We start from the raw sequence: 12,251 nt of genomic DNA, 5'->3' as shown, positions 1-12,251 counted from the left end.
CCCGGCTAATTTTTTTGTATTTTTAGTAGAGACGGGGTTTCTCCATGTTGGTCAGGCTGGTCTCAAACTCCCGACCTCAGGTGATCCAGCTGCTTCAGCCTCCCAAAGTGCTAGGATTACAGGCATGAGCCACCACACCCAGCCCAAAACATTATCTTAATGGAGCATTTAGAACGTTATCACTGACAAACTTTTTTCTATTGAAGAGAAAGAGGGATCAGGTCATGCCCACCCCCCACCCCACACCCTTTGTAGTTCTTAAGAGATCAGGTCATGCCCACCCCCCACCCCACACCCTTTGTAGTTGTCTTTTACTTGTCTTGGCCTCTAGTTCAGATTTATAGTTTGGTAATGTCTGATTTTCTTTTTTAGTGCTTCAGCCCATCTGGTTGGGGAACAGCTCTATCCCATTGGGACCTCTCCCTTTCCCCATGAGTGACGCCAGGGTCCTGCTGCCCATAAGTATTCTGTTTGCTGAGTTTGTATATATTTCCTTTCCCCAGCTTTGCTGCCTTTGGCTGCTTTGTGGTTAAATAAGACATACTCATGTTTCGTAAAGCCTCCTTCACCTTTAGTCCTTGATGCTGGGGACCTTTTGGTTGGGAAGACAGCTTCCTTATGTCAGGGTGAGCCTGCTACACGAGTATGTAACTCAGACAGTGACCTACTGTTGAGTTTCTGTTTAGTGTTTCTCTGTCTCCCTCAAATGGTACAAATGTGGAGGGCTTCAATTGCAGTCTCCCTCTCTCCTATTAGTTTTGTCTACCACAACCCGTGCCCTCCAAATAAGAGATGATGGAGCAGTCTTTACTTATTTTCTGTAGCACTCCACAACTGACTTTAGAAGAGGGACTGGGACTGGGCTTTTAGTGATGACTTTTAATGTGGATTCATCTGTATTTTCTCTAGAAATTCTTTAAACTTTCTGCCTCTCAGCTGGCACTATTCCATGGTATTTTAGTGCTAATGGGGGATCTTTTCTAATTTTTGTTTTTCTTTGACTGTTTAAATCATTTACTGGAAAGAGGGCTTAGATATCTGCTCATATGCTCCTGCTAGTCTGCAAGTCCTCCAGCCTGATTTTGTTCATGAACATGATGGAAATAAGCTTCTTAAATGCCTTTAATATTGGATACTGCTTTCAAGGAAATTTAAAATAGCAAGCAGGCTTTCAAGAAGAGAGAATAAATTATCAGCCAGTCTCGCAAGAACAAAAATAAGCCAAGTCATATAAAACAAGTTTGGAGTAAACTTGTTTTTACATTTCAAATTCGAGTTGAACTCTTCAAGTGAAACTTCAGAGATATAAAAAACTTTAACTGATAAAGATTCCAAACATTAATATATGGAAATGTATGAGCTCACTGAAAATTTTACATAAATTTTACTAGAAGAGGTGACTGACCAGTTGCTTTTATAAGATTCTCAAAAAGATCTGAAATCTTAGGGACTAATATTGGGTATATGGGGAAATTAAGACAAAGATTTACCATCTTGTGTGTTTCTAGTTTGGATAATAAACTTAATTTCACAAGAAATTGCTTTAGCACAAACATGAAAACCTTAAGCCTGAGAACTCTCCTTCTGAAGTACAAAGGGAGACTAAAGTGAATAACTCAAACTGGAAATGTAGAAAATTGAATTTGCTATGATCTGAAGTCCTTTCAGAATAGCCAACAGATTTTAAACAAGAGTTCGTATTGCATAGTTTCTTTGGGATATACATTGAAGGAGAAAGGAGGAGGGAGTTTAAAAAGACAAGTGGAAAGCCCTTTCTGTTTGTTTTGGCTATGGCTTCCATTTCAGTGTCTGTATTTAAGGGATCGTAAAAGGAACTGAAAAGATTGGTCACAATGACAACTCTATACCTGTATGATTTTGGATGTGGACAGAGTTTAGCGATTTCCCTGTTAACCTGTACTGCTGTGGAAGTCATTCATTATGCAGTTAGGCGTTAGCAGAAGAAATAAAGTTCACAGCTCTGGGAACCAAATTTAACTTTATCACTCTTCTGGTTTAGAATACTTTCATATGCTTTCATATGTCCTACAGACAATAAGAAGATAGAATCAATACTTGGTGGTTGATAGGTTATTTTTTAAAAGGGAAGAAAGAATTAAACATCCATGGTTTCTTCCTAAGTAACTGGGTGGATGATAGTATCCCTCACACCAATGGGGAGTATAGATGACAGGTTTGGAGTAAAAGACAATGAATTCCATTTTGGATAAGTTGAATTTGAAGTGCCTATGGGACATACAGGTACAGATGACTAGGAGACAATTGAAAATCCAAATTGTGAACTCTGCTGAAGGTTAGAAGTACAAATCTGAGATTGAATTGCTACTTGAGTTCATGGGAATAAAATATGTCATTCTGCAAATGGTTATCTCAGTATCTTCCTGGCCATCTCTTGGGTCACCTTGCCGGTTTTTCATTCTCTTTACAATCTCTAAATTCTCATGTTTTTAAGGCTCTCATCTTAGGCCAGTTTATCTTGGGTCATCTTGCTAACTTTTCGTTCTCTTTACAGTCTCTAATTTGTGTTGTTTTTTTTTGAGACGGAGTCTCGCTCTGTCACCCAGGCTGTAGTGCAGTGGCGCGATCTCGGCTCACTGCAAGCTCCGCCTCCCGGGTTCACGCCATTCTCCTGCCTCAGCCTCTCCGAGTAGCTGGGACTACAGGCGCCCGCCACCACGCCCGGCTAATTTTTTTGTATTTTTAGTAGAGACGGGGTTTCACCGTGGTCTCGATCTCCTGACCTTGTGATCCGCCCGCCTCAGCCTCCCAAAGTCCTGGGATTACAAGCGTGAGCCACCGCACCCGGCCTCTAATTTGTGTTTTTAAGGCCCCATTCTCAAGCTGACTTCTGTTTTGGTGGGAACTGGTAGCAAACATTCATTTGTAAAGAACCCAAATGGCTAGCATTGAGCAGGACTCCCAAACATACTCCTCTGAATTACGTTTTGAGTTCTCTGAAGGATCAATATCTCAAACTAGGAAACTAGCTTTCTCATTTATTTTTATCATCCAATTATTTTTCTTGCCTCTAAGTATAAGGGATAGAGACTTGATTGATTTTTATGTACAACAAGTTAAAAAATTTAATTAGGCATCTTTGCCATTTAATCAGTTTGTATTTCTTGAATCTTTTCCAGTCATCAAAAAGTTGCTGAGCATGCGCAGCTTACTTACTAGCTTATAGCATGAAGAAGAGTAAAATAGGAGTGGATAAAGGCACAGTGGTAAGTAGTCAGTGTTTCCAATTAATCTCAAAGTTTAGGATTAATTTAGCGTGAATTGTGTTCTTTGGTGTCTTCCTGCTTTTTGACGTGGTAACCTGCCATAACAAAAGGAAACAGCAGGAAACTTGGTACCAATTAAAACAGTCTTCTTCCACCAAAGAACGAACTGTCAGCAAACAATCTCAAATTCAAAGTGATAAGTGTTTTAGAGTGAAACAAGAATAAAGAGACAAAGCTATTAAATTTTAACATCTGCTAGAACACAAAGCGCATGCCAGTAGAATTAAGTTTGGCATTTAATAAGATACAATTTGCACATCAGAAATCAAATAGATGCCTCAAGGCATGGTATATATATATGTTTGAGCAAGGGGCACTTGTAGCAATACTGAATACACTGGTATAAATGTCTGCGTGAAAATTTTTTTATCCATTCACTTTTCGTGTGTATTCCAGCTATGAGTTATTCAACCAGGCTCACTAAGTTTGAGTCTGATTAATAACGTTTAAGGTCATATCTGATTAACAGTATTTGAAGTTTGAATTTGTTCTAAGATGACTCAAGCGCAATAACATTTTCTACATCAAAATGAATCTCCGTCCAAATAGGGAGGAAATCTGAAATTTCTGTTCCTGTGTTGACTGAGATGCTCTGGATGAGCCTGGACTCAGAGCTCACCAACTTTGGATCTTTATGTTAAGTAGTCAGTGGGGTTGACTTCTAGGACTAGAGATCAAAATGTTCTACACTTCTTGATATAGGTCAGTGGCTGATATAATGTGCTTCCAACAACTTTCTTTTAATTAAAACAGTACATATACCAAGTTGGTTTGTCACAATGGAAACAAAACAGAAATCTGACAACAGATTTATCTCATATTTTTTGTGTATGTTTCTGAATGGAGCTAAAATACATAATTTTACTCTTCCTTGGTGAAGATGCTTTCATAAAAGAGGATGTGTTTAAGAAAATTAAGAAATCTTGTAGGTAGCCATGAAAGAATTATTTTAAGCAGAATTAGTATAGAGGTGTGAAGATCTACTGAAGGGTGATAAGTAAGTATGGAACAGATGGTGTTCAGCATTGGGCTTCAGTATGAATAGGTAGAAGATGAGCAAGGCTTAGAGGCAAGAAGTTCATTCAGTAGGCTGTTGTGGTAATCCAGCAATGAGATGGTGACACCATGAGCCATGGTAGTAAAAGTAAGGGCATGGATAATTTATGGGTTCTATAGACAATAAGAACATAGAACCGATAGGTTATTTTTTAAACAGGAAGAATTAAACATCCATGGTTTCTTCTTAAGTAACTGGGTGGAAGATAGTACCCCTCACACTGATGGGGAATGTAGATGACAGATTTGGAGTGAAAGTATGAATTCCATTTTGGATAAGTAGAGTTGGAAGTGCCTATGGGACATACAGGTACAGATGACTAGGAGACGATTGAAAATCCAAATTATGAACTCTGCTGAAGGTTAGAAGTACAGATCTGAGATTGAATTGCTACTTGAGTTATGGGAATAAAATAGGTCATTCAGTAAATTGTTATCTCAATATCTTCCTGGCCATCTCTTGGGTCACCTTGTTGACTTTTCATTCTCTTTACAATCTCAAAATTCTAGTGTTTTTAAGGCCCCAATCTCAGGCTGGCTTCTCCAACTGTACTCTTACTTGGGATGATCTTATCTAGTCATGGGGCATTGAATACCATTGGTAAGTTAACACAGTTCACAGTTATCTCCAGCTTAAACCCCTTACTGATTTCCTGACTTGTACACTCAACTGCCTGCCTAATATACCCACTTTAATGATAATGTACATCTCAAACTGAGCTTGTTCGAAATAGAAACCTTAATTTTTCTGTCAGTCATATTATTCCCATTTACCCATCCTAACAAATAGCACCATCATCAACCTTTTAGCTCAAAACAAAACTCTGGGCGTTATCTTGCTTTCGTTTCTTTCATGTGCTTTCTCACATCTAATCCATTACCAAGTTGTTCTGTTTCTGCCTCCAAAATGTGTCCTAAATTTATCCATTTCTCTGCCACTGCTATTCTCTAGTTCAGGACATTATATCCTTTCTGTTGGATTACTGCAGTCTCTAAACTTCATGCATCTATGTTTTATACTTTTAATTCATTGTCTATACAGCTACCAGAGTGATCTTTTAAAGGTCCAAATCAGTTCATGTCACTGCTTTATATATAATGCACCTATGGCTTCCCACTGGGTTTAAATAATAATCTTAACACTTTACCCCTCCATGGCCTGTACATACTTCTAACCTCATCTCAAAACACTCCTCTTGTTCACTGAGAACTAACTAGACCAGTGCGTCTTCTCCTCAGCTATATCATGCTAATTTATGCTTCAGTGCCTTTTGTACTTTTGTTCCCTCTAGCTGGATCATTCTTCCAGGTCATTCTATCATTGGCTTTTTCATTCGGTTCAGATAGATATCAACAAATCAAGAGAGTCTTTCCTTACCTGCTGTTTCTAAATAGTCCTGTTTTAGTCCTCTTTATCTCATCACTCAGATTTATTTCCCTCATAGCATTTATCAGTCTGAAATTGTTTGTTTATTTGGCTACTTGTTTGTCTAGATAAACTTCACTGATGAAGGAGTCCAGACTATCTTGTTCACCCCTACATCCCTAGAACCCAGAACAATATGTTAAAGATAAATAAATACATAGATCAAAGAATGTTGAAGATAAGAGGGTCCAGTCCAGCTCCCTGAGGTGACCAGCATTTAGGGAATAAGCCAAGGCAGATGAGGGCCATTAAGAAGGAGCAATGATTTGCATTTCTCTGATGGCCAGTGATGAGGAGCATTTCTTCATGTGTTTTTTGGCTGCATAAATGTCTTCTTTTGAGAAGTGTCTGTTCATGTCCTCTGCCCACTTTTTGATGGGGTTGTTTGTTTTTTTCTTGATACCATCTCACACCAGTTAGAATGGCCATCATTAAAAAATCAGGAAACAACAGGTGCTGGAGAGGATGTGGAGAAATAGGAACACTTTTACACTGTTGGTGGGACTGTAAACTAGTTCAACCATTGTGGAAGTCAGTGTGGAGATTCCTCAGGGATCTAGAACTAGAAATACCATTTGACCCAGCCATCCCATTACTGGGTATATACCCAAAGGACTATAAATCATGCTGCTATAAAGACACATACACACGTATGTTTATTGCGGCACTATTCACAATAGCAAAGAGTTGGAACCAACCCAAATGTCCAACGATAGACTGGATTAAGAAAATGTGGCACATATACACCATGGAATACTATGCAGCCATAAAAAATGATGAGTTCGTGTCCTTTGTAGGGACATGGATGAAACTGGAAAACATCATTCTCAGTAAACTATCGCAAGGACAAAAAACCAAACACCGCATGTTCTCACTCATAGGTGGGAATTGAACAATGAGAACTCATGGACACAGGAAGGGGAACATCACACTCCGGGGACTGTTGTGGGGTGGGGGGAGGGGGGAGGGACAGCATTAGGAGATACACCTAATGCTAAATGACGAGTTAATGGGTGCAGGAAATCAACATGGCACATGGATACATATGTAACAAACCTGCACATTGTGCACATGTACCCTAAAACCCTAAAGTATAATAAAAAAAAAAAAAAAAAAAAAGAAGGAGCAATGAGAGAGAGGAAAACTAAGAACAAGGTGTCACTAAAGTGAGAGTGTCCTAACACAGATCTAAATGAAAGGATGGTTCAGAAGAGGGCACTGCAGCTGGCTGAAAGAGAACAAGAAAGGCTGTAAGGTGGAGGTGAATTTTTAATTGAGCTGTGAAAGATAGGGAAATTCTGTATGAAGGAGTAAATGGAGGCACAGAGGCATAGAGGCAGAAGATGCATGTCTGTTTGGGGAATAGAGAGTCATCCCATTTGTCTTTCACATATCTCATTTAATACTTCTCATTTAATCCTTTTAGTGTTAACGTTGTCACTAGATTAAAAAACAAAGGCTCCATCAGGATCACACAGTAAACAGAAGAATATGGATTTAAATGGAGATCTATCTGACTACAAAGACTACTTACTGCAACTTAAGTCATTGAGATTCCTTATGGACACCTCATATTCACCCTGCATATGTTGGAATGAGGTGTGAATAAGCAGAGTAACAATAGAAACAGATACTCTTACCTTGATTATTCCTTTGGTGGCTTCAAGGCAAATTGAGTTTGAGGATAAAGTAACTCTTCCCATGTCAGCACTTTATCTGTCCTGAAACATGAGAAATTCCAAATGTTCAAGCCATGAAGTTTTCATCTAGTCAGATGGTTGAGAAGTCCAGGTTACTCACAGTTGTAATGAATACCTCCTCTTTATCTTCTTAATGTTCTGCTTTGCCAAATGATCTATAAAGATTACCCAGTGTACTTTTCAGATTGAGGTCCAGCAGACTTTCAGAACATTACATTTAATTACGGAAACCCAACTAATAAAATAATAAGCTCATGTTAGTTTCAGGTGTTGATTTGTTTTTAATGTAGTCAATAATATTTACATATAATGACTGGCAACTTAACAGAGTCATAATAGATTATTCACCTGTATTTGCCTTTATTTGTGTATATACACACATATATACACACTTTAAACTAGAATAAAATCATTTATGCATACTAAGTCAAATTTGAGAGTCCCAGAATTTTCAAATTGTGTATAGCTGGTCTATATTTTCTAGGACTGTCCTTTCTGGTTTAAGTGAAATTAAAAAATGAATTAATGTTATTAGTCTCTTTTAATTTTCTATTTTTTTCATGATTAAAAAATATTATTTCCAGCCAGGTGCGGTAGCTCATGCCTGTAATCCCAGCACTTTGGGAGGCTGAGGCGGGTGGATCACCTGAAGTCAGGAGTTCAAAACCAGCCTGGCCAACATGGTGATACACCGTCTCTACTAAAAATACAAAAATTAGCCAGGCATGGTGGCACGTGCCTGTAGTCCCAGATACTTGGAAGGCTGAGGCAGGAGAATCACTCGAACCCAGGAGGCAGAAGTTGCAGTGAGCTGAGATCGTGCCACTGCACTCTAGCCTGGGCGACAGAGTGAGAATCTGTCTCAGAGGAAAAAAAAAATTTAATTTTCCCCATTCCCCCACCCACCCACCAAAAGACTCCATTGGAGTTTTATTTTACAAATACATCTGCTCATCTACTTCTTTTTAAGTGCATAAACTAGTTTTACAAGCTTGAGTTTAAATCTTAACTCCTCAATTCTTTTTCTGACATAGAAATATACAGGTGCATTATGAAATAGCTAATAGTGACTATTTTCTAGGGCTGTAACTCAATATTTATAAGCATAATGATATAACCTGCTGAAGTTTGACATGTCAGTATAGTTCTTTTGTTATTCTAAGTCATAAAGGCAGAATTTGGGAAAATTCACATCTTTTCAAATATGCAGAAGAGGAAAAATTGAGAGGAAGCATACTAAAATTTCTTTAGCCAATTTTAATCAAGTTGAGTTTGAAACTTACAGGATTATACTTCAAAGCTTGTAATGATCATCACAAATAGCCTTATTCAAAATGACACACTAATTTCTACCACATCTGTACTCTTCTCATTGTAAGATGTTACATATACCTATGCTTGACCAAATGGACTTCCTGCTATTTTAAGATATTTTTCTGTGTTTTAAGTCTTTCTACAAATTTTCTCAAGCATTTCCCTTTACCTAGGATGTTCTTCTTTCACTGCAAGTGAAGAAATTCTAAAAATTCTTAAAGCACACTACCAAAAGCCGTTCATTTGGATGACCCACCTTCCTATGAGTCCCCATAGTTGCATGTCTGATGGCATTTATTTTATTATAACTCTATGATCTGCTTCTAAATTAGATAAAAGCTCTCAGAGAGGACTATGACCAATTGTCATTCTGTTTCCCATGGCACCTGGTACAGTACTCAGCTCACAGGCTCAATAAGTAATGAGTTGAACTACGTTTTTTTGAGGCAGAGTCTCCCTCTGTCACCCAGGGTGGAGTACAGTGGTGCAATCTCTGCTCACTGCAACCTGTGCTGCTGGGTTCAAGTGATTCTCCTGTCTCAGACTCCTGAATAGCTGGGACTACAGGCCCATACCACCATGCCTGGCTAATTTTTAGTAAAACAAGGTTTCACCATGTTGGCCAGGCTGGTCTCAAACTCCTGGCCTCAAGTAATCCACCTGCCTTGGCCTCACAAAGTGCTAGGACAAAAGTTTGCCATTGTCGTGTTATGATATATATTGGTTTTTGTCCATGGTTTCTGGTTCATAGCTCCAATATCCCTTTTTACAGTCTTTTGTTAGAATGTGGGGTGTGTTGGGCCTCGGGGCAGGCCTTAGAAAACAGAATCTCTCCTGCCCTCCTTTCACTTGCCCACCCCTCCGAGGGAGATTTTTTTTTTTTTTTTTTTTTTTGAGACAAGACTTCCCTGTGTCACCCAGGCTGGAGTGCAGTGGCATGATCATAGCTCACTGCAGCCTCAACCTCCTAGGTTCAAGCAATCCTCCCATCTCAGCCTCCCAAGTACCTGGGACTATAGGCACATGCCACCACACCTGGCATTTTTTTTTTTTTTTTTTGTAGAGAGGTTTCGCCATGTTGCCCAGCCTGGCCTCCAGCTCCTGGGCTCAAGTGATCCACCCACCTTGGCTCAAACCACCACACCCAACCCTGAGGGAGATTCTGATCTTCCCCACCCTTCTGATTTTGAGTCTTAAAACCCCAGAGAAGGTCCCACCCTTTGCACTGGGGAAAGGAATGCTGATGATCATGAAGCCTCCATAAAAACCCAGGAGGACTGAGTTTGGGGAGCTTCTGGATAGCTGAACCAGTGGAGGTTCCTGGAAGGTGGCTCATCCAGGGAGGACTTAGAAGCTCCGTACACTTTCCATATACTTCACCCTAAGCATCTCTTCATCTGTATCCTTTGATAAACCAGCAAATATAAGTAAGTGTTTTCTTGAGTTATGTGAGCTGCTTGAGCAAATGTATTGAACCCAAGGAGGGTGTTGTGGGAACCCCAACTCGAAGCTGGTTGGTCAGAAGTTCTGGAGGCTTGGATTTGTGACTTGTGTCTGTGGCAGGGGCATCTTGGGGACTGAGCGTTTAATCTACGGGGTCTGACACTGTCTCCGGGAATTAAATTGGAGGACACCCAGCTAGTGTCTGCTGCTTAGTGTTGGGGAGAAACCCTCACACATTTGGTCACAAAAGAGAAGTTTTCAGTTTTGAATATTGTTGTGATGTGAGAGCAGAGGAAAAATGCATTTTGGAGAGGTTTTTTCCTACACAGCCATAGGCAGTGATAAGAATATGATGCTTTTTTCCAGAAAATGCTACATGAGACCTTTTTATAAAATCTAATTTTCTTCAACTGAATAGTTTATAAACTAAAAAGTATAGGTTATTTCAGTGTCTCTCTGTAATAACATCTTACAATCACTTGTCAGACCAGGAAATAATGTTCTAGAAAATTAATGAAAGAGCTTTTTAAACTTTGTGACATTTGACTTACATTTATTACCAAAAAGCCTGAATTATTATACAGCACATTATAATTTTATTTAAAATTTAAATTAGAGATGAAATACTTTTAAATGTTTATAAGATTGGTAGCTGTGTGGGCTTCCAGAGTTAGAAATGCCTCTGAGAAAAGATTTAGAGTTTTGAAAGTATTTTGAAAAAAGAAACAGAAAGGAATACAACATTTCCCAGCACTGCTTCAATAATGCAATCTTCAGCATCATCTCAAAGTAATAACTGCAGTACAGATGAGATCAGCCAGTTTTTTTTTTTCTTTTTCCCCTTATCTGCAGTGATTTTACCATCTCTTCATGCTACATCTTACCACAAAGAGAACATTGAAACATGGGAAGGAGTTTGCTTTGATTTCAACCAGAATGCCAACTCATTTCTGGGGTTCTAAACCATAACCTTTTTTAGCAGAGCAGTGTAGAATTTTTATACAATACCATAAATGGTTGGCCTGAGTAACATTTTAACTGTAAGTCAATACCTTTGAAGAGACATGTCTGACAATTCAGAGTTCTATTTTCTCCATGTGTGACTAAAGTACCTTTTCTGTTAAGAGACCAACCACCATTTCCTTCTACTCTTTGTTCTCCCCTTAAATAAAGTTAATTCAGCTTCAGAATATTTTATGATCTTGATTACTAACTGTGGGTCTTTAGAAGACAATGTAAAACATTCCCATACTGTGAATATTAGAGCTAGTATACTTGGAGTTTGGCTAGTATTTCTGGGGGAGGTAGAAGAGGAGAGATAGAGTGCAAATGAGTATTTTTAAAGCCACGCTGACTAAAACAAAAGTAATGTTTTATACATGTTTATTTCATTGTACTTCTTTGAAACAGGTCGGGGGGAGGAGAGTTAAAATATTGCTTTGAATTTTAATCAAAGTTCTTTCATGGAATTGTTGGTGCTTCTGGTAATAACAGTTCTATAATCTTTGTGAGTTAATCTGAAATGTTCTTTTTCTTCATGGTAATTCAGTGCTTATCTTAGCTGGTGGACTTATTTTAGGTTGTTGGTGATATTTGAAGTGTTTATTGCTTCTGATTTACATGTATATGTTATATTCTAGTATAAACTTTAAAAGTAATGATTTGCCACAGGTTAAAGCAGAACATTTATATGATATTTCCTAGATGTTTTCCTCTAGAATCCTGTTTTTGTTCTATGAAAAATGCCATAAACTTGGATCATTCACTAATTAATTTGAAGCTGTTTTCAAACAAAAAGCTAATTCATCTTTTATTGGATTTAGTTATAATCATGATAGCAGATGTATAGCTAAGTCTCTTGGACAAACTGTTGGTCACATCAATCTTAAATGCATCATACAGCGTGATGTGAATTTATGATATTTCCTAGGTAATGCTAAAGTTATATGGAAATTTCTTTGCAGGTAGTTAAGTCTTATTTTGAATTCAAATGTTATTTTCAATTCA

General features: G+C 38.4%; 1 protein-coding gene across 11 annotated transcripts in view; it reads left to right on the top strand.

The window, feature by feature from the left end:
- TET2 (tet methylcytosine dioxygenase 2) overlaps positions 1-12,251 on the top strand; it is a 136,135-nt gene that overhangs the window by 61,287 nt on the left and 62,597 nt on the right. For 3 of the 11 annotated variants that reach the window (XM_063611120.1, XM_063611119.1, XM_055296842.2), the window contains one exon: positions 3,159-3,245. The exons of 7 other annotated variants lie outside the window; for them this stretch is intronic. The gene's annotated coding sequence lies outside the window, so the exon portion shown is untranslated. Of the gene's footprint in view, positions 1-3,158; positions 3,246-9,491; positions 10,229-12,251 lie in introns of those variants that run through there. One more of the 11 variants, XM_063611118.1, reaches the window with a different exon arrangement.

This window comes from Symphalangus syndactylus, chromosome 10 (assembly GCF_028878055.3).
Source record: "Symphalangus syndactylus isolate Jambi chromosome 10, NHGRI_mSymSyn1-v2.1_pri, whole genome shotgun sequence".
In the NCBI taxonomy this organism is placed as follows: domain Eukaryota; kingdom Metazoa; phylum Chordata; class Mammalia; order Primates; family Hylobatidae; genus Symphalangus; species Symphalangus syndactylus.
The sequence above is the reverse complement of the archived record's forward strand: the minus strand, read 5'-3'. Positions and strand labels throughout refer to the sequence as shown.